Source organism: Equus przewalskii, chromosome 22, assembly GCF_037783145.1.
Source record: "Equus przewalskii isolate Varuska chromosome 22, EquPr2, whole genome shotgun sequence".
Classification (NCBI taxonomy): Eukaryota; Metazoa; Chordata; class Mammalia; order Perissodactyla; family Equidae; genus Equus; species Equus przewalskii.
In genome coordinates, this window is record NC_091852.1 from 15,983,424 (window position 1) to 16,004,283 (window position 20,860).

Here is a 20,860-nt window from a genome sequence, read left to right on the forward strand (position 1 = left end):
CCTGGGGTAACTAGTCAGTGACAAATGGATCAGAGGACCTGAACTTCAGGGTTTCCAGTCTACTGGGGGAGATAGATAGACTATGAAAATATCATGACAATACAATGTGAGAAAGGTAAGAACATAGTGTTGAGAAGAAGTAGAAGGGGAATTAAGCAGACTCTCGAAGGCCCACTTCTCTTCAGCAGCTGTTCAAGTTTGTGTTGTAATGCAGTTTTACATAAGCCTTAAGACGGGTTACTGGCCGGTTCTCGTGGGACTTTAGCTGCAGAAAGGATCTGAGCACTTGTCTGTTGTAATAAAAATGCCCCTTGGAGAAGCTTCATTGAAAGCAGACACATGTAAGTGGTCATTGTTAGCAACAGTTATGACAAGAAAATTCTAGGGAGAGTGCGACTGACCCATTTAATTAAGACTTTAGCCTCTTGAATTTGAAGCATAATTATTGACTTTGAAATGTCGTATTCAGTAGCCATATTTTCTAAATTCAGTGCATAGGATTTGATAACCACCATGGGCTAGTGGGGCAGAATATATGAAATTACTACTATGTTGAAAAACCCAAGGCACAGGATCTCTCAATCACATTTCCTTGTATCTTTGCATCTTTTGAACAAGTCATTTTATTTGCATTCTGTACCGGAATGCCAAGTAGCAGCTTCAAAAACCCTGAAAGAGGTAGACTAAGTCTTCAGACATTGGCTCCCCAGCTCCAAGGTGCAGAAATTAATGGAAGGCAGACACATCAGAGCTGCTCCTGCCAGAATGTGAAAATGAGGCTAGTATTGTATGGAGTCACTGGGTGCCAATGCCCTGCCTATGGCCCATGAAACTGGTTCCCAGTATCCTTGGGCACCATCTTTCCTTGCTAGTTTTTCTTTCTGTGAGTTAACTTTTCTTTTTAATATAGCCAGAGTTTCACCTTTGACTTTGCACATTATTGACACAGCTAGAAAGTTGATGAAATTTAAAAACAAATTCACAGCTTTCAGACTGGAGGTTTATACACAGAGACAGGACCTTTGGGCTTTAAAGTGCACTCAGGCCGGATGGGATAATAGTAGTAATATTCTGGTTTTCCATGACATCTTCTCACTGAAGAGATGAATGCGCCTTGATAGTGATACTGAAATATTCGTAACATTTCCATAAAGTAGATGCAATACTGTTACCCTATCTTGTTTCTAGGAAACCAAGGCCTACTTCTTTTAAATGTATTGTTCAAGGTCATACAGAAAGTGGCTAAGTTGGACCCTCAGGGTCTTTGAAGCAGGGACACTGAGAAAATATTTAAGAATTCTGTGTAAATGTCATACAACCACATTGCAAACCATTTACAAAATCTAATTTGAATGTGTTAATATTGACTAGTCACATGGAGTGACTCCTGCTTGAAAGTCGTGTGTCTCAAAAAACTATAGCAAAGGTATCTGGAAGATATTAAGAGAATTGGAGCATTTGTTTCCTGTATAGTTCACCCATTTCTATTCACTGTTCTTCAGTGACATGTGGGAACCTCATGGTTCTCATACAACTCTTAAAAATCATTTAAGAGTAAGAATCTATCTCTAGAGGCATCCTTTGGCTATTTCCCTTACAGGCTGGTCTCCAAAGTTCAAATTGCAGGTCACAACTTCAAGTGCAAGATATTTTTAATCTATTGTGTGCCTGTGAGTGTGGTGTAATGAAAGCCCTCAGAATCCCAGGTAGCATGTAGGGCACATTGTGGCACAGTCTCTTCAATTCTCTAGAAACGTAAGAATGCTCTTCTATACAAAGCATGTCAAAGACCACTGTAGCTCTATGTATTAACCATTGCTATGCCCTGATCACCACCAACTCTAAACTAGCTTATTGAACTGAAAATGTCAGGGGAAAAAGTATGATTAAGGTTCTTATTCATATATTTAAGAAAATAGATATATTCTCATAAATTTTCAGCTTTGGTAAAAACATTTGAGATCTGTCCAAAGAGAGACTGAAGTTTGTTGGGTTGAATCTTAATGCAGATTCAAAAGATCTTGGTCTTTCAGTATTGATAAGATAGTATCAATGATTATACAACTTACCTGTAATTCCAAAATTACTTGCCCCACTAAAACTCAAAAGTAAGACACATAAATGGTTCTTTCCTATAATCATGTGGACTTCAGTTTCTCTTACAGGATCTTCTCAGAGCCATGGAAATATGTACTGTTTGCCAAGATGCTGTCTAAAAATACACCTGTTATCAGGATTAGGTCTGAAATCTAGTATGAGGCAGTGGTCTTAGCTTTCAATCTGTGGAGTAGATAAGAAGCTGCTATTTCTTAGCCCCTGATTCAAATTAAAGATGTTGCCTCCAATACATGCAACTTCCCTTCCATTCTTGTGTGAGATAATAAGCCATGCGCTTCTACATACTCTCAACGGATGGAACCGGAAGGAGAAATATTAGAATCAAATGGCAACAGCGGAAATCTCCAACATCCTGGGATGCCTTCATTGACTCTTTTCCAGAAATGTGAGAAATGGACTCTTTTTGTTCATCAAGCTATCCTTCCCACAACTGTATGTTTCTCTAGCTCTTGTCCTAAGTGGAGATCAGAAAGAGGATTGAAATATCAGAGGAAATAGTGAATAAAGTACCACATTCCCTTGAAAGATATCAAAGTAAGTATCTTATTTTTGCATAAATACTATGGGACTATAGAATCATGCTTTCACATCTGTCTGTAAGAACTGACTAAATTAATACAAGTTTAAAATTTGAAACCTTTTATGCCTGGTATAAAATAGCATTTTAGGATTTAATGTGCCATGTTGATGCACAAAATTGGAGACATTCAACATAGAATTGCAATAGTTTTATTAGGAAGAATGAATTCCTGGTAATATTTTATTTTCTATTTTGAAATAATTTTAGACTTCCAGAAAGGTTCAAAAATAGTACAGAGAGTTCACAGACACCCTTCACCCAACTTCCTCTAATGTTAACAGTTTGTATAACCACCGTGCTATGATCAAAACTAGGAAATTAACAATACTATTAACTACATTATAGACCTTATTCAAATTTTACCAGTTTGTCCTCTAACATCCTTTTTCTCTTGCAGAATCCAATCCAGAATTTCACATTTCATTTCATAGATGTTCCTCTCTAATATGTGAGAATCTCAGACTTTCTTGTCTTTTGTGACCTTAACACTTTTTGATGACTGCTGGTCAGATATTATGTGGGATGTCACTCAAGTTGATTTGGGTTTGTCTGATGTTTTCTCATGAACAGATTGATGTTAATGCATTTTGGCCAGAATATTATAAAAGTGATGTTGTTTTCTTTTAATGCGTTATCTCAGAGGCTGGTGCATGATGTCAAGATATCATATTGCTTATGGTGTTTACCTGGATCATTTGGTCAAGGTGATATCTTCCAAATCACTAGTCATCTTGACTGCTATCCTTGAGCCAGTGAAACTTCAATACCCAAATGTGCTACGCATTCGAATCTGCTACCCTGTTGTACACCCAATTATATGTTAAATGTGACTCCATATCTTATCTATAAGGATATGCTAAAATATTACTCTTGGTATCTCAAAGTTGGATCCAGTGGAGCAAGAATTTAAGTCAAAGACTTCATCATGTACTGGGACCCCTGCAAATTCCTCAGTATGTGTGTGTGTGTGTGTATATGAATACATTTTTGTATATGTAATACATGGCCTTACATGATGCATTTTATACAAAAATATCAAGAAACTTATAAATTTGCATCTGTTTGTGAATCCCATCTGAGAGCAGAGCTAGTTCTGAAGTCTTTTGGAAAGTCCCTTGATCTGTCCCCTAGTTACCCCCTCTTAAGCTTGATGGGCTAGGCAGCCATCTTTTCTCCTCCCCAGCCCATCACCATGATGGTTCATGTGGCTATGAAGCAACAAAAGGATCGAATGGTGGAATCATCATTTTTTAGTAGACAGCAGTTAACATGGAGATTAGAATCCTTATCAGTGAGGGTCCTGGCAAGAATGAGACAGCACACTCAGCTAGAAGTTTTGAAAATTCTTTCTAATTTTTTTTTTATTTTTCATTTTGGAAAAATTTCCAATTTGTAGAAAGTTGCAAGAATAGTACAAAATACTCCTTTGTACACTTCATCTGGATTGCCCAGTTGTTAACACTTTATCACTATTGCTTTCTCATTCTCTCTCCTTCTTTCTTTCTCTCTCTCTTTCTCTCTATATAATACACATTATTAATTTTTTCTGTTCCATTTGAAAGTCAGGTGAAGACATGTTCCTTTACTTCCCTAAATAATTCATTGTGCATTTCCTAACTTTAAGGACATTATCTCGTATAACCACAATACAATCATCAAAATCAAGAAATTAGCAATGATGCATTACTATTACCTAATGCACAGACCTTATTTATATTTCACTTATTTTCTCAATAACGTTCTTCATAAAAAAAAAATAAAAATCTTGTCTGGAGTCCGATCCAGGATCACACATTGCATTTAGCTATTGTGTCTCTTTAGTCTCCTTTAATATGGACTATTTCCTCCATCTGCTTTGTTCTTTTGTGGCATTGACATTTTGAAGGGTAGAGCCCAGTTATTTTCTAGAAGGTACCTTTGTTTGGTTTTGTTTGGTATCTCCTCATGATTAGATTGAAGTTGCACATTTTTGACAATGATGTGTCTTGAAGAGACTCATAACGAAGAGACAATGTACATACACAGGTATTGGCAGGGTTAAGGAAACCAGCAAGGGAGGCAGAGGCACTTAGAACTAGCGAAAGAGGAAGTGATGATGTCCCTGGGTGAGTCTGCTGTGAGCTGAAGCTAGAACCTTGTGGGTATGAGGGCGGGGGCACATTTGAGAAAAGCAATAGTCTTAGAGGGAGGTAGACACTGCCAAAGCTGTGCCAAAGTACAGTGGGAGCAGAAGCAGGTGCCTCCCAATGGCTGAATACAATGGGAAACCAGAAGGCAAGGAAGACTGGTGATGTAGTTCATAAATGCCAGCCCTTTGAGGCCCAAAGCCAGGCAAAGAAAAGCAAAGTGTGGATCCGGTAGGCAAATAGAGAATAGCCACTGCAGAATTTAAGATTCCTAGTTCTCATTCTTCCTTTTCTAATCAACACAGACCATCAAGCTGCAATACACAATGTTCTATACAATAAAATATAAAGGATTCTAAACTATGAATCAGAAAACCTGGGCTCAATTGCTAACATCACCTTCTTCTGGCCATGTTACCTTAGGCCAGACAGCCCCTCTGAGTCTCTGTAAAGTCAGTATCCTAACGTCTATCCTTCTCCTTCATAGTGTCTTTCCAAAGATTATTATTGTGCTATATAATAGGTGTAGGGCTATGAAGCTAGCCATAATTCGTTAACTTAGAGCAAAAGTAAATGAAGCATAATAATGTGTGTTTATGCCTCGTGTTCAGAGTGAGAATGCCTGTGCTTCTTTATTAGAATTGTTTTCCAAGAAAACCATATTCTTGCGTAATGTGCTTTTCTTGCATCTACCACATTACTACTTCCCTGTGAGTTGCACAAATCGTAAATAGCTGTAACTTGCAAGAGCACTATTTTCTCCCATTTGTGGATATTGCTGGAAAGAATTGAACTTGTTTTGACTGCCCTATCTTGTTTTCTCTGTTTTTCTTGCCCTTTTGCATTTCTGTAGTCATTAGTTTTTATAGTTGACTATGATTCTTTCAATAGTCGGTAAATAGCTGGTTGGTGGAAGGTAGATAGAATGAATGTAAACATGATTTTTCTGTAAGTACTGTTAAAAAAAATAGCATCCACCAGGATTCAAAAGGAGGACTTAGAAATGAAAAGAAGATTAAAAAAATGGGATGAGACAAAGCACTGATAGGTAGAGATTAAAAGGATCTCAATTTCAGTCCTAGTGCCTTTTATTATTTTTTTAATGGTGTAAAGATACCAGGATCTTAGCCTTGGGTTGGTGGCATAAAGAAAGTGTGGCTCTTTGATTGGCAGCAAACATTCAGAAGGTCTTTCTACTTAGGTCTTCTCCACGTGGGTTGAGTAAATATTGGTTCATTGGCATCTTCCAGCAGTGGTCACTCTCACAAAGACTATATCTTTAATGTAGTGGACACTTGTCAGATACCTGAAAAGAAAATGAGGCATCTCTTTAAAATTTCCTATTTTATTGTTAAATCTCTTTCAGTGGTGGTTCCTATTGTGTATTACTTGAACCTGGTATTCGGGAACTAATGACGTAAATACCAGATATCAGCACAACTCTTAGCTGAAAGCACCCACACTTTGCACACCACAATATATGCACTCAGAAGAGGGCTTCCTGTGCAATATCCATTTATTCACAAATTTGTACAAGCAAGATTACTGCTTGAGAATTTCAAGAGAGAACCAACAGGTTGCTCTTAACTGTTTCTTCTTTGGTCAAGCATTTAGGGACCTTGGGTAGGAGAAGAATGATCTTTTTAGACACATCCATATCAAAATCAGAATGTTGATTAAAATCATGTAAATAATTAATTTGGTCACTATTTATTGCCCAGCTTTCACTTTAGCTGACTGACATCAGCATTAGACTTTATTTTAAGCAATCTGTATCTTAGAGATCAATGTGATTTTATTTTTAAAGATGCTCCACTTTGTGGGCACTCACATAACCCTTAAGCAGTTAAATGTAGAGAGTGTGAAGTTGAGATGATGATGATTAATCTTTACATTTCTTCCAAAAGTGGAATGTAAAAACTGGTCTTAATATCTGAAAACGTACCTTTCCTTAAAAATCATCTTCTTTTTCATACATTTTAATTGAAGATTTTCTGCTTGTGTGTTGGCACAATAGATCTCTTTCGGGTTATATGCGATTGACCGATGGACATTCTGTCTGTGAGATCTCCTCGTTTTATCCTTTATACTTAGGCATAAGTCGCAGTCTCCTTCATGACATTCTCTTACATGAATAACAGAATTGCCTAATTCCAATGAAACTGCCCTGATTAGTGACAAGTGCTCTTTGAATAAGATGTTCTGATGATCTCCAATCCTAAGATTTTCTGTTAAAAAGGTTCTGTAAAAATACTTCATGCCTCATAATCTTGCTTTCAGGCACTGACAGACTATTAGTGAAAACGACCTTAGTCATCTCTGTATTTGTTATCTACTGAGGGAGGTGAAAGAGTGCCTACCCAGGAGCAAATGCACTCCCTTTCTCTTCTGTCCTTCACCAACCTCTGTCACCTCAAACGTTGAAAGGAGGGGTGAGGAAAGGATAAAATTCACTACCAGGGAAATGCATTAGCCAGAATATTCTCTCTGTTAATGCCTTTCATCAAAAGCTTTCACAGCTCTTCAACTTTCCCAGCTTTATGAAATCTAAACTTTTTTTAAGTTAGAATCTCAAAATAATCCTGTTTCATACTGTTGGGAGTTCCTCCTCCCTGCTGTTGGAAGGTTATGAGATACTGCATGTGCATTTGTTGTCATATTTTAAGAACACATTATTTACGTTATTTTCTATTGTTTGATTACTGATATTAGTTTTATTATCTTGTTTATACTATTATCAACAGTTTTATATTTCTACAGTGGTTGTTTATGCTCACTAACCCCCCCAAATCTTCACCTTTTATCCATCTTTAAGTCTACCGAAGACCACCTTAGTTAACTGGAGGAAGTGGGGTAAGATGTAAGGCTAATAGCCGCAATTAAATCAGAGAAGTCATTAGTATTTCAGGAATGCAGTCATATTGGTATTGCCACTTGATATGAATTATTTTCCCAGGTGGGAACCTAAAATAACCTAGAAGCTTCCCCTTAAAGGAGTATGGTTTGTGGGTTATTTTGGTTTTCCAAAAGCTGTTGCTTACCTGCCTCATTTGGGACAAGGAATGGCTTCTCTTTGAGAAGACCCTCAAGTCCTAGGAAAGCTGGGTGCATTCCAAAGGAGCTGAAGCAGAGATTATTCTGAAACAATTGAACCTTCACCTTTCTTTTTGACAATTGAGCTCAAATAACCTTCACATAAGGAAAAAGGGGAAGAAGTCAGGGCAGGTGATGGCAAGGAATGAAAAGTAGATTTCCCCAATGTCTTGGCTCTCAGGAACAGGACTGTGATAAATGTAGGGGAAAATGATGATGAGGGTCTCCACAGCAGACATATTTTTGATGTGTACCATCTTTTCTAAAGCAATGACACATATCAGATTTAATTCTGCGCCATAACCTCCCCTCATTCTAAAACTTTGCTGCCAGTCTTTAGGAAAATGATAGCTCTTTGAAGTATAAAGTTTCAGCAGTCCTATTTTCAATACTCTGAAACAGTATATCCCTTTCCTTGAGTGAGTGGGTCCTTTTATTCAAATGTGTTGCAAATATCTGTGCTTCCTTTGGGATGGAGTGCCATGAAAGAAAGCCATTTTGACCAATTACAGAGTAAACATCAAGAATTGTCAGATGACTTGTCATGGAAGTTTTAAGCCTAGTGTCGTTTTATTAATACAACCCAGAGTTTTAATAACTCAGGCTTTCTATGTTTCCATTAACCATATGTCTGTAATTTAAATATACAAATTCCCCTGTTTAATAATCTAACATATCATTTCCGTTAAATATTTTCCATTTCTTCCTGCTCTCAATACTCCAAAAAGAGTCCAAATATTCCAAACTCTTATAACACCTTTCACATGTTAAAAGTGTGCAGTTTTGCTGAATAAAATAAAATAAAATTCAGCACTGGACAGCACTCCCCAAAGCTACTTCATTCAGGTGAAAAATACTGTTTCCATATTGGCCTGCATGGTGTATTTATGGAAATTTTCCAGAAATAGAATCCCAACAAAATTATTGTGACCTTTTTTTAGGACATTACATTGGGTATAGAGAGACATCACCTAATAATGATGAAAATTAGCAAAATAAATAGGACTATGAGAGAAGCAATCACTTCTCTTCCCAAAAAATAAACTGGAAAGTTGTCTTTAAAACGTTGAAGTGATTTGAATTAGCATTTTCACTTAGAGTGAATGAACATTTAAAGTCTAAATCTAAAATCATATTTCTAAATATAAATGAAAATAATTAGCAGTTTCCTCAGGATATTTATAGTGTCACATTTCTACAACTATGAAAATTCTTCATCTTTTACCAAATAATAAAAATCATAAACCTCAAAAAAGTCCTCATTACAAGAAATACTCTTCTAATAATGTATAAGGTATATACCCACAGCTAGAGAATTAGAGTGAATGTATGAATGTTAGAGTTTTTCTTAGCTAAAGACGTTATTCCTAGAATGGCTATAAACTATTGAGATGTTATTATATGAATAAAGCATATATCGATCTACTTCAGTGTCTACACACAAGTGGAAAAAATTTTTAATGGACCACGATAAAATGAAATTATTATGATTATTATAGTCCAGTTTTTCTTAATTTTATTAATGAATGCAATGACATATTCACCATTATTTCAAGCTTTAGCTTATAAAGCTCCCTTATAAAAATGTGAGATTTATATTTTTTTGTTTTCATTGTTGTTGTTAAAAGGACTGTATCCAAAGGCATTAGGAATGTGTACCTATTAAAGTATATAATGCAGTCATAGTCAAGGTTTATGAGAAATGTCAATGCTGTTTTTTGCTAAAGTTCATTATGATAGTTTTAAAAGTGAGGCCAATTCAAGAGAGTTTATTAAATGCAAAAAAAGGTAATAGCTATTTATGTTGTACTTTATGGTGTCTCTGGGGAAAAGCTTATTTCATAAATTTGCTGTGTTGCATTGAAATAGCATGTAAAGACCAGTCACAGATACCTTACCTCAAAGGTCAAATGTGTGCTATTTTTCTGAACCCCTACTCCTCCTCGAAACAACCTGGAGGCTTCAAAAATGATCTACAAAGTTAAGACATTTTGACACTTTTGTTTGTAAATAATTTTAAAATTTATTCCTCAGGGAACTTATGAAGAAAGAACTATATGCTACATTTTTCATAAATATGACTCTGACAACTATAATGCAAATGCAAATTTCTTTTCCTTTGGTTGTATGTAAATAAAACCAAACATCCAGCACATTCAATCAAAAATTCAGCTATATGTTTTCTCTACCAAATATTTGAAAAGTTTGAAATTTTTCTTCCATCTTTTTCAGATCTCATTACAGTGTTTGATTAAGATCATCTTTTTTATTCTCCCTTTCTTTCCTATATACCTTAAAAAGGAATGGCAAGGACATTCCAATAACATAAAACTTTAGTTGATATTTTAGGGCTAATAAAGCTTTGTCAATCTTATAACACTAAAATATTGTCTTCCCCTGAAGTCTTTTTGGGAATGACATAGAGAATAATCAACAAAATAAACATAATTCCTTAGAAGTTAGAGTTATTTTTAATAAAATGAATTTCTGCACAATCTTTTGTTGAATAGGTTTGTTCCACACTCTTTCACTTTTTAATGTGTCATTACATGCCATTATTTGTTAAATTAATAGAATTCTGCATACAGGCATATATGTGCTGAATGTGTAAATGAATATGTATTTGTCATCTTTAATGTATTTGAGTTTGGCTGATGCACCCATAAAAAAGCCTCCAGCGTATTTGCATAATTAAGCATAATATTATGATAAACCATTTCAAGGAAAAAAGTTGGTCTTACCATCACAATATGTTTATTTTTTTAACCTTGTATATTCAGAATACATCTGTGAAAAGAATTGGAGGTAAAAAAGATTGGCTTTGCTTCATGGCGAGAAGTCAAATGTTATTTTAATTAATCCGGTGTTAAGCTAAAAAGAGTAATTATGTAATAAATATTAAACATGACTGGAACAATTTTGAGGGGCAAGAGTATCCTATTCTTTCTAACTTTCCCATAAAAGATTTCTAGAAGGCAGTATTGATTGGGACTACAGTGTACTACAGCCAATTTATTTGTGTATATGTGTGTGTGTGCGCGTGCACGTGTGTGTTATAAATGTATCCATCTCTGCAACTCACTATAGGACCTGATACACAGTGTTCAATACATATTCTTTGGCTAATTCTTACTTTCCCTTTGAATTATATCACCATAACATATGTGAAGTTTAATAAGCAAATGGATCTTTTATGGATGTTTTAAAATTTTATTATAATATTTTTTAAAAATAAACTTAGAAATGTAGTTGTAAAGTAATAATAAATAATAATATAGTAATAAATTAAGATTAAATGTCTTTTAGGTTGATGGATAGAAAGGAAATTCGTCAATAAAATGGAAAATAATTTAACCTATGGAGAAATGCATGCATTAACGTTCTTCCCTAAGGCTCTAGTCGGGACTATAGTTATTGGTGACATCGTGTGGTCGATGTTGGTATCAACAGCAAAGTCAGAGAGTTTCCTAAAAGCAGTTAAATTACTCTCAGCAAATTTCAATTATACAATACAGTGTTATCAACTGTAGTCACCATGTAATACACTAGATCCTCATACCTTACTCATTTTATAGCTGGACGCTTGTACCCTTTTACCGACTGCTCCCTATTTCCCCCACCCCCAGCCCCTGGCAACCACTTTTCTAATTCCTGTTGCCACGATTTAACTTACATGTTCTCATCAAAAAAAAGGTAAGGTGAGGTGATGGATGTGTTAATTAACTCAGTGAGAGGAATCCTTTCACAATGTATATCAGATCATTATGCTGTACAATTTTATTCGTAATTCTACCTCAATAAAGCTGGAAAAAAATTACTGTTCTGCCAAATAAAATGCTCTAAATATACATTGTCTAAATTAAATTTGAAACAAAGTACTTCGCCTATATCAGATGATATCAGGACAGTAATTTGTGCCTCACATTATACACTTTTAGAGTCATGCGGTGCAGACACTTGTGAGAATTGATGCATTATCATCCTGGTGCAGAGTACACAGGGGAAGTATTTTTTACTACAGCCTTTGCTCCTTTCCATTAAAAAAGACTAACGTTTTGAATTACTAGATTGGGGAGTAGTTGTTCTCCTTAAAAGAAAGTAGAATTCTCTATTCAGTGTCTCACATTTTTACTTGAAAAATGTTACCGTGATTGACAGCATTTAAAAAACTAAATATATATCCTATTTTTTTACTTAAATTATCTGTGACATTTTAATCAAATATTATCATTTCTGAGGAGCACTTAACATCACCCAAAGTTTAGAAGTGTTTTGTCATAATTCCCTTTTCAGTTCCTGATAGAAAAAAAGTGAATTTTTTTTTTAACTTTGAACTTAAAAATTCCTTAAATGAGAGTGCTGATCTCTAGTGTGCCTTTCACCGCTGCAATGTCATGCTCCCGCAGTTTGATGAAATGGGAGGTCACAGCCATTCATGTAGCCTTCTGTCCTCCTGGAAGGCAGGCAAGGCTGAAGCTCAGGGTGGCCACATAGGTGGAGTAAATGCTGGCTGAGCCATCCTCCTCGCAGCAGAGCTAAGAGGCGATGGTTCCTTCAGTCCTCATTCCTGGGGTCGTCCCCATCTCTGTGCCTCTCCCTCCCACCTGTGGCTCTTACCTGGTTCCCACCTTACATTATGTGGCACAATACAGAGTCCTCTAGGGAACCTCCTTTCCCTACCTGGAGAAGAACTTCTAAATTCTACCGTGTCTCCACCTGAGATATCAATTTGCAACTTTTGCCAGGGTTTAGTGAAAGCAGGTTCCCTAGAGGAACTCTTATTGTGGCATGCGATACGAAATGAAAAGCTCTCTTTTTCTCTTCCTCCTTTTAAAATTCAAGCCACTAAATTCAGCGGGATGGGGAACCACAGATAACATTTATTTATATAGGTGATTGTCACCGGTTTTAAAGGAAAATGGGAATGATGGGTACTGGTATTAAAGAAAATATTGTCAGTTATGTCTCAAGACCAAAGTCAAAGGAAATACAATCTTTAGTTGACTACAAAAGTGCCTGAAGAAAGCGCAGGTATGAAAAGTCTTTTTCTGGCACTTGGAAGACTGAGGAAATCTGGGATGTGCCTGGGACAGCAGTGCTGGCTATTTTTGGAGAGAGCCAAGACCTGTAGTTGCTTCTCATCGAGAAAGATGCCCCGCAGTGATAGCTGGTTATTGAACTGGTGGCATTGGCAATTGATGAGGCGATGGTATCATCTTTTAAGTACAGGTCACAGAAGGAAAAAAGGGTGATCTTGAGGGCAACGAGATACAGAACCGGTGGAATCACACTGCCATTGCCCACAGCTGAATTAAAGCCGGTAAGGAAAAACCTCTTGGAATATTTTTCCTCCTATACTTAGAGCCAGGCTTGGGACTAATTAGCTAAATTCAACTGAAATCCCCTTTTCCCTCAGTAGATTTCATTTAATTACTTCATATGTTTCCTCATCCAGGTGTAACACTACAATGTTAAGTTCAAACAAGTCCCAATGCCACTTTGTGAAATATATGCCCAGTTTTCCCCTCGTGTCTGTGGCACAAAGGATGAGAACTTCTAGAATGTCAGGAAATTGCTTATCGAATGACTGTTCAAAAATTAACAAATTGTAGCTGAATTAGGAAAGGGTAATTTTCACCTTTCAGAGTCTTTTGATACGAAGATCTCACCTCTTTTGGTAATTCAATCAGAAGCCCCACTTTTCCAAGCTATAAAATACCGAGAGGTAGAAGTAACAAGTTTCACTTGTATTTTGATTACTGAAATGATGGGCAAGTTCTTAAATGTGCTTTTCCCACATCTTAACTCTATTGGTCTTACTTTTTTGAACAGAGTATGTGGTGCCATTTTGGGCATCTAATTAACTGATACATCTTGTAAAGAATTCAAGCATGATCTGTAACTATTTTGAAGGTACAACCCATCAGACAGCAATGAGGGGCCAGTCGGCCACTTGTGAATGTCATTTGTACCACTCACTTTTGGTTCCACTCTAAAGGATGACTTCGTTGCTTGCATGTATTCCGTGCAAGGCCAGAAAGCATTGAGTTTTCTGAGCTCCATGCGACAGCCTTCAACCAAAGGCTGAGCTTTTGTTGTGAGAAAAACTGGGCCTCATGATGGCAGCAAACAGGGTTGGGATTTTATTGATGTACTCTATGTGACTGTGACAGTGTTGACGTTAAATCAAATTCAATTAGCAGGGGCTTGCTAATGACTTCACTGCTGCAAAATGTAGTGAGGACAAAGCACTTGGCAAAAAAAATCTCCCAGTTATAGACTGGTTTCCAACTCCTTTTGGTTGCTTTTCAGCGATAGCTAACTGCCAGCTTGTCTCCCTAGATGAATGTTAAAGAACTTTGCTAATGAAACTCTTGACAATATCTATGTGGTATGAGAGAGAAAGGGTAGGGAAGACAGGGACTTCTGTCCTCAGGTGCTCTCGAAGCAATTTCGAAAACCACTGTGGAGGCATCGAAAGAAACAGCAATGCGTCCCTGGAGGATCACTGGGCTGGACAGGGTATCAAAGCTGTGAGGGGAAATAAGGTCTGTGGCCAGGATAGGGTTTCAGTAAAGCTAGAGGCACCCTCTCGGAATGCGTGGGAGGCCAAGCCATTATCTGAGCAGCATTTTAAAGGAACAGAGGAGCCATTATGATACCTGCACCACCCCAGCAAGACGAAGACGATGTCCATTCTAGATAGCCACAGCTTTGATTGACTGCCTCCCCATTGTTTCTTCCCTGATCATCTGGCACTCTCATTATCATACCCACCCCCTCCCCTAAAGGGGTGAGGATAGCTGGGATTCACATATCCACCTCCCGCTATGCTGTCAACAAACAGTCCCAGCACTGAGTCAGTTTCACGGACTCCTCTGTAAACACAGTAGTGAACAAATCAATATGATCTTAATTTACAGAAAGAGTTTATGAGAGAAACAGCCAACATTCTGCCATATTGTTATGTCATTTTAACATCAAGCTGGTTTCCTTGAATGTTTATCCTCAAATTATCTTCTCTTTCACCTCAGAGACATTTTCCCTTAATATCTTTTTCTCTATTCATTTAAATATATTGTTGAGGACAATTGCATAAAGAAGTAGCATTAAAGAGCTCCAAAAGGAAATAAAAGGAAGCATGATGCCTGGCAAGAGCAAGCATATTGGTTTAGTCTTTAGGCATATAGCATCATCCACGTTATAGTGCAACCAGGTGATTGTTGAAGAACAAAGCCTTACAAGGTCGGAACTGGGCCAAAACATCACCCTTCTTGGATCTTCTGTAACTGACAGGTAAATTTATCACTTAAAACTGGGCCTTGGGAACACCATGAAAAAGCCCCAAATTAGCTATAATTGAGAGGACCTGTTAGGGCTGCATTTGCTCAATAGTCACACTCCTATCACATAAGTCGATTGTTTATTCGCATGGCTGAGCACTGCCACTCTCTTAACCAGAGAAGGTGAGAATCTTTTTCAAAGTCCACTGGGTAGTGGTACACCCAAGATGATTTGAATCCATCTGCCTGACGTCAAAGCCTGAGTTCTCATAGATTGCTTGCAGAATGTTCCATCAGTGGTAACTTTATTCGCTATTACAGGCTTCCCAAACCATTGTCCATGCCTGGACATTCACCCAGGAACAGGTCAACTATTCCAAAAGACCCAATTTTTAAAGATCTGATTGCCCCAGCTCACAAGGCAGTTGACACCAAAAAAAGTAACACAGTTTGCTGTCTACAAGTTAGGGATTTGCCTCCTGAAGTTTTGCACACGTTAAAAGTCAGAAGGGGAAGGGAAAAGGAGCAGGTTCCCTACAGAATGGTACAGGGAATATTACATTCCACAGAGTAGGAAGGACAAATTGGACACAGAATTTTGTGAGGATCAAATGACATAGTGTATGTGAAAGCACTTTGAACATGAAAAGGGACTGTGAAATGTAAGCATGCTTTATTAATATTATCACACAAGATCTCTCTGCCTCCCTTCTTAATGAAATAATGGTGTTCTTCAAGGTCCCTAGAAGTCAAACCAAAGGAGTATGTTTCCAGAGAAATGAAAAATAAGGGTAATTGTGGCTGTTCAATAAATATTAAGTACCTTTGCTATTTGTGGGAAGCTTCAAGTACATGATTAAGTTGCAGGTGATGGTAAAGGAAACCAGCATGATCTTTAATTATAAAATACTTGTTAGGTTTGATTCCAGTAAAATGCAATTACCTTGAGACTTCCGGTTATATCTCACAAGAGGTTATGTTCTCAAGATGAAAGCTTTTGTGGATGAATGTTAGACTCCATTGTTGGGGACCATCCACACTGGTCCTGGCTCCTGTCTGAAGCAGCTAATCACCGTGAACTTGGCAAGCCTTGCGGGAATCCCCAGTTGTACGCCAGCCATTCTGTGACCCGCCTTGAAGTATGGAAACATCACAGAAGTGGTGATAAGGGCGACAGTGGCAGACCAGAGCATTAGCTAGGCTTAGGGAGAAAGGGACTTAAAGGGAATTCAAGATTTCATAGTGGACAAAAGAAAGCTCAGTAGGAGGGAGAAAATGGAATTGTCCTTGTACATGTCACCATGATTATAATGCAAACATATTTTTTTTAAAGGCTAGCAAGGAAACCTCTGGATTTCATTTTCGAAAACTAGCCATCAGTCTGTATAGCTTCATTTTCAATTGAAAATTTTAATCAGTGTCTATTTTTTGAATCTGCCCATGGAAGCAATTGATGGGCTAAGAAAATGTTATTTTGAAAGCCTTTTTTTATGTTTTGTTCTGGTAGGGTTTCAAAAGCCTTTTATTAAGAACATTCTTGTATAATAATAATAGCTAACATTGAACTAGTGCTTACTACGGCCATGTACTGGCAAGTGCTTTATATATGTTAACTCAATACTCCTAAAGAGCCCGTGGGAAAACTGAGGCACACTAATGCTAATTAACTTGTCTCCAGTCACACAACCTATAACGGGAGGAGTCAGTTTCTGTTTCTGTGTCCGGGTGGTGTGTCTTCATGGTCTGTGTATCTCATGTACTGAAGCAATTGAATTTTGCTGATTTCTTTCTCTCTGTGTTCTTCAGTTTTTTCCTATACAATTGATTCTATCGATTGGATTCAGTTTCTTTAATGTCAAAATAATTCTGTAGAAGAGTCCCGTCTTCCTTTTAAGAATGGATTTGGTGGCTTTTCCTTTGCCTTCTAAATTATTTCTGCCTTAAATTAGAGTCAGGAGCTTAAATGCAGGGTGACCATCAGTCTACTTTTAGGAATCCACCTGGTTTCATTCATCTCATCCTACATTTGCTCTCGAGAGCAATAGCAGGCATCACAGGACATGTCTTCACATGAAACCTGCTAGTCAATAGGCAAATTCATTTGTATATTTCTATTTGAGAAAAACAGAGTGCTATGGACTATGAGGTGAGTGGTAGATCACCTTCTAAATCAAGAGCACACACTTCCTCAGAAGAAGTTAGTAGAAGATGACACTCATTCTGGATGCAAAGTGAAATTGAGCAGACCCAGAAGCCAGACAAACCTGAGTTTAAGTCCCAGCTCTCCTACTTTCCAGTTTTTCAGCCTTGCTGATCCTTAGTTTCCACCTGTAAAATGGGGGCAATGACACTGACGGTAGGCTTGCTGGGAGAACTGTGTGAGAACCTGAGTAAAGTGCCTGGCACGTAGTAGCTGATTAATTAATCGCAGTGCCAAACAATAATTGTTTCTCTTCAATTTGGTCCCTGGACTAAAAGGAATTTTGTGACCCTGCTTGAAGATGGCTCCACAGGTCCCCAGGCTCCAACTCAAAGAATCTTAGAAATCCCAAAATATTATCTAGCCTGGCCAGATAAGGTATTAATCCCTATCCACCTCCCATTATACAGATAAGGAAACTAAGGACTTGAGAGGGTAAGTGGCGTATCAAGATCATAGATCACGCAAGTGATGAAAACAAAATTGCACTAAGCACTGTGCCTTCTTCTGGGGCATGTTTCATTATGCTTGCTGCTTTTTTCTGTACTGAAAGTCTTTGGCCAGTAGGGGTCAGCCAAGAGCAATCCTATTTCTAAATTTTGAGCCTTGTTTCCAGTGACCACCAAGATCATAAGATAAAAGTAGGGGTTCTGGGAAGGGGATGGAAAGTATAGGTTATGTTAGGCCATCGAATGTTCATGTGAGAAAGAGAACCGTAACGGTTTGCAGAGAGTACTATTAGGATTCAAATTGAGCATATTCTTTGGGGACAGTCCTTTCGCCACATTATTTGGTTCAGGGGAGTGTGTTCAGGTCCAGGGCATGAAGGACTCTGGGAAATCAATTATGACAACCAGTGATACAGGTATCTTGGGAATGAATTCTTAAAATTGTTTGAGCCCATAAAATGCAGTAAAAATTTTATTTTGAATATTAAAAATTTACTTAAAGTAGTAGATTCTTTTAAGGGTACCTATCAATGCCTTACGCCATTGACTTAGCTGAAATTGTGCGAGGCTTCAGTCTGTTCTACACTGTTTCCATGTGGAGTCTGTTATGCTTAAAATCACCGTTGGGATTCTATCTTTGCTCCAAAGGCCACCCAGCTCTTTTGCACAAGTTCTGATTGTCAGTCAGGTCCTCTGCCAGTTGATGTGTCTCCACATGTCTTTATCCCTTTCCTTCTGCCTGTCCAGCCCTACTTCAGCTCACATGCAGACAATCGCTGTCTGCGTGTGAAAAGAGAGCACTCGCTGACCTTGATTTCATATATGTGAGCAGATGAATACCTCTTCTGAATAAGCCAGCTTGTGCATTGTATCCATATACATAAAGATATGGATATTATATATATAATATGAATATTTTTAGCTGATCATTAAATTCGGATCCTTTTGCGATTTTCTAATGCTTATTCCTTTATTTCCTCATCCAGATTAATTAAGAATTTACATTTAGTACACAATATTTTAGTTTTATAAGAAATTTTCAATTTTGACTTTCAGCAAGTTAAGCATTTGGACATAGAACTTAAAGCTAGATAGATATTAAATGCTGGGCAATAGCAAAACTACTGTTTATTTATATATTAATAATGATTTACACATTGCAGAGTGTACTTTCACTTATTTATTTTTAAATTTCTTTCTTTTGTTTGTTTTAAGTTGCTGGCAGCATCTTTTAGCGTCGTTCAAAGGTGGAATTCTCAGTTTCCTCCCTGAATCTCAGCAGGGCTAACTGGACTAGGGGTGGGGTGGGGGTGGGGGATTCCTTTTCTTATTAAAAGTTACAATGTTGCAAAAAGCTTCAACGTTGTGGAAAAGCTACAATGTTGCAATGCACAAGCGATGGATTGACAGAGAAGTAAAATGATGGTAAATACATGGGAGATGGTAAAGTTTTATTTGCCTAAGAATATCAATGGCAATCCTGAACTTGAGAAGCCCTTTTCCTATCACATCACATCCACCACAATGGAAGGGAATCTCTTATAAAACACCAACTGTAAGAATTTGACACTACTAGATTTTGATTTCAATTTGTGCCGGTCAGCCTGGGCTCCCTTCTGTCAGTGGACAGTTTGTCTTCCCTTTGGGTAGACTTATTTGTCCAGAGAACATTGTAAGGCATTTCAGAAGAACCTTCAAAGGCTTTTCTTTGAGAGGAGGTAAAGTTTGGAAATGGCACAGATGTAGTAAGCCTCAACGAAATCATGAGACAGTTTAAGATAAACTTCCTGTGACACAGTCCCCAAATTATGCATGAAATACATTTGAATGATTTTCCATGCTAATTTGCTAAGCCAAGGTTACCTCTTGCCGTGATTTGCATGAATATTCAAAAAAGTGAAATTATTCTGCTGGTCTTGCCCTCTTCCCCCCCCCCCCCAATTTTATTGAGATATAAATGACACAAAACATTGTGCAAGTTTAAAATGTACAATATGATGATTTCATACACATAAATAATGTGAAATGCTTATCACAATAAGGTTACTTATCCTTCACCTCAGATAATTACCATTTCATTGTTGTTGTTGTTATGCTGAGAACACTTAAGATCTACTCTCTTAGCAACTTTCAAGAATACAATACAGTATTGTTAACCACAGTCACCATGTGTACATTAGGTCCCCAGAGTTTATTGATCTTATAACTGGTGATTTGCACCCTTTGACCAACATCTTCCCATCCCTCCCACCTCTCCATACCTGGCAACCACCATTCTACTCTCTGTTTCTATGAGTTCAATGTTTTTAGCTTCTATATATAAGTGAGATCATACAATATTTGTCTTTCTCTGACTTATTTCGCTGATCTTGCCCCTTGATTTGGATCCAGAATGATCTTTCCAGAATTATTGCCTAGCAACCAGTGTAAGACCAACACTGAAGCCTTTTTGGTATAGTAATTCATGGTGGCTATGCGAAGCTTAGAGAGTGAATGCCACTTCTCTTACCTGTTACTACAGCTCCTCCAAAAGAATTCTATAATGATTTTTAAGGAATATACTACTTCTTCAGGAAAAGAATTAAGGCCACCAAAGTTTACTCATCAGGGATGGTAGGTCAAGCTGCTAATTGTATCTTCCTCTAGGGGCCCAAGGAAGCTGCAGATCCCAAACAGTTCACAGAAATCATCCCAGTCAAGTGGCAAGAACACTCTAGGTACCAATGATTCATAATGATATCACCTTATCTTGGAGAAGTTACTGAAATAAACCATGGCTCAGTTACTTTGACTGTATCATGGAAATTTCTATAACAACTAAAGTAGTAGAGAGGCAAATTTCTCTAGTGAGTCCACAAATTAATGGAAGGTCATGGCTCTTGAAGAATCAAATACTCCATTGAATTTCCAGATGTGAATGAAGTTTTGCCCCACTAGACTGTGGAGAGGAGCCAGAAGTTCAGATGGGGAAAGAGCTTGACTCTTTCCCTCCACCCTAAAGGCTCAAGTCC

The 20,860-nt window shown here is 37.5% G+C and overlaps 1 protein-coding gene across 1 annotated transcript in view; it reads left to right on the forward strand.

Annotated features, from left to right (window-relative positions):
- Positions 1-20,860, forward strand: part of RORB (RAR related orphan receptor B) — a 184,171-nt gene that overhangs the window by 62,142 nt on the left and 101,169 nt on the right. The gene's annotated exons all lie outside the window — the stretch shown is intronic.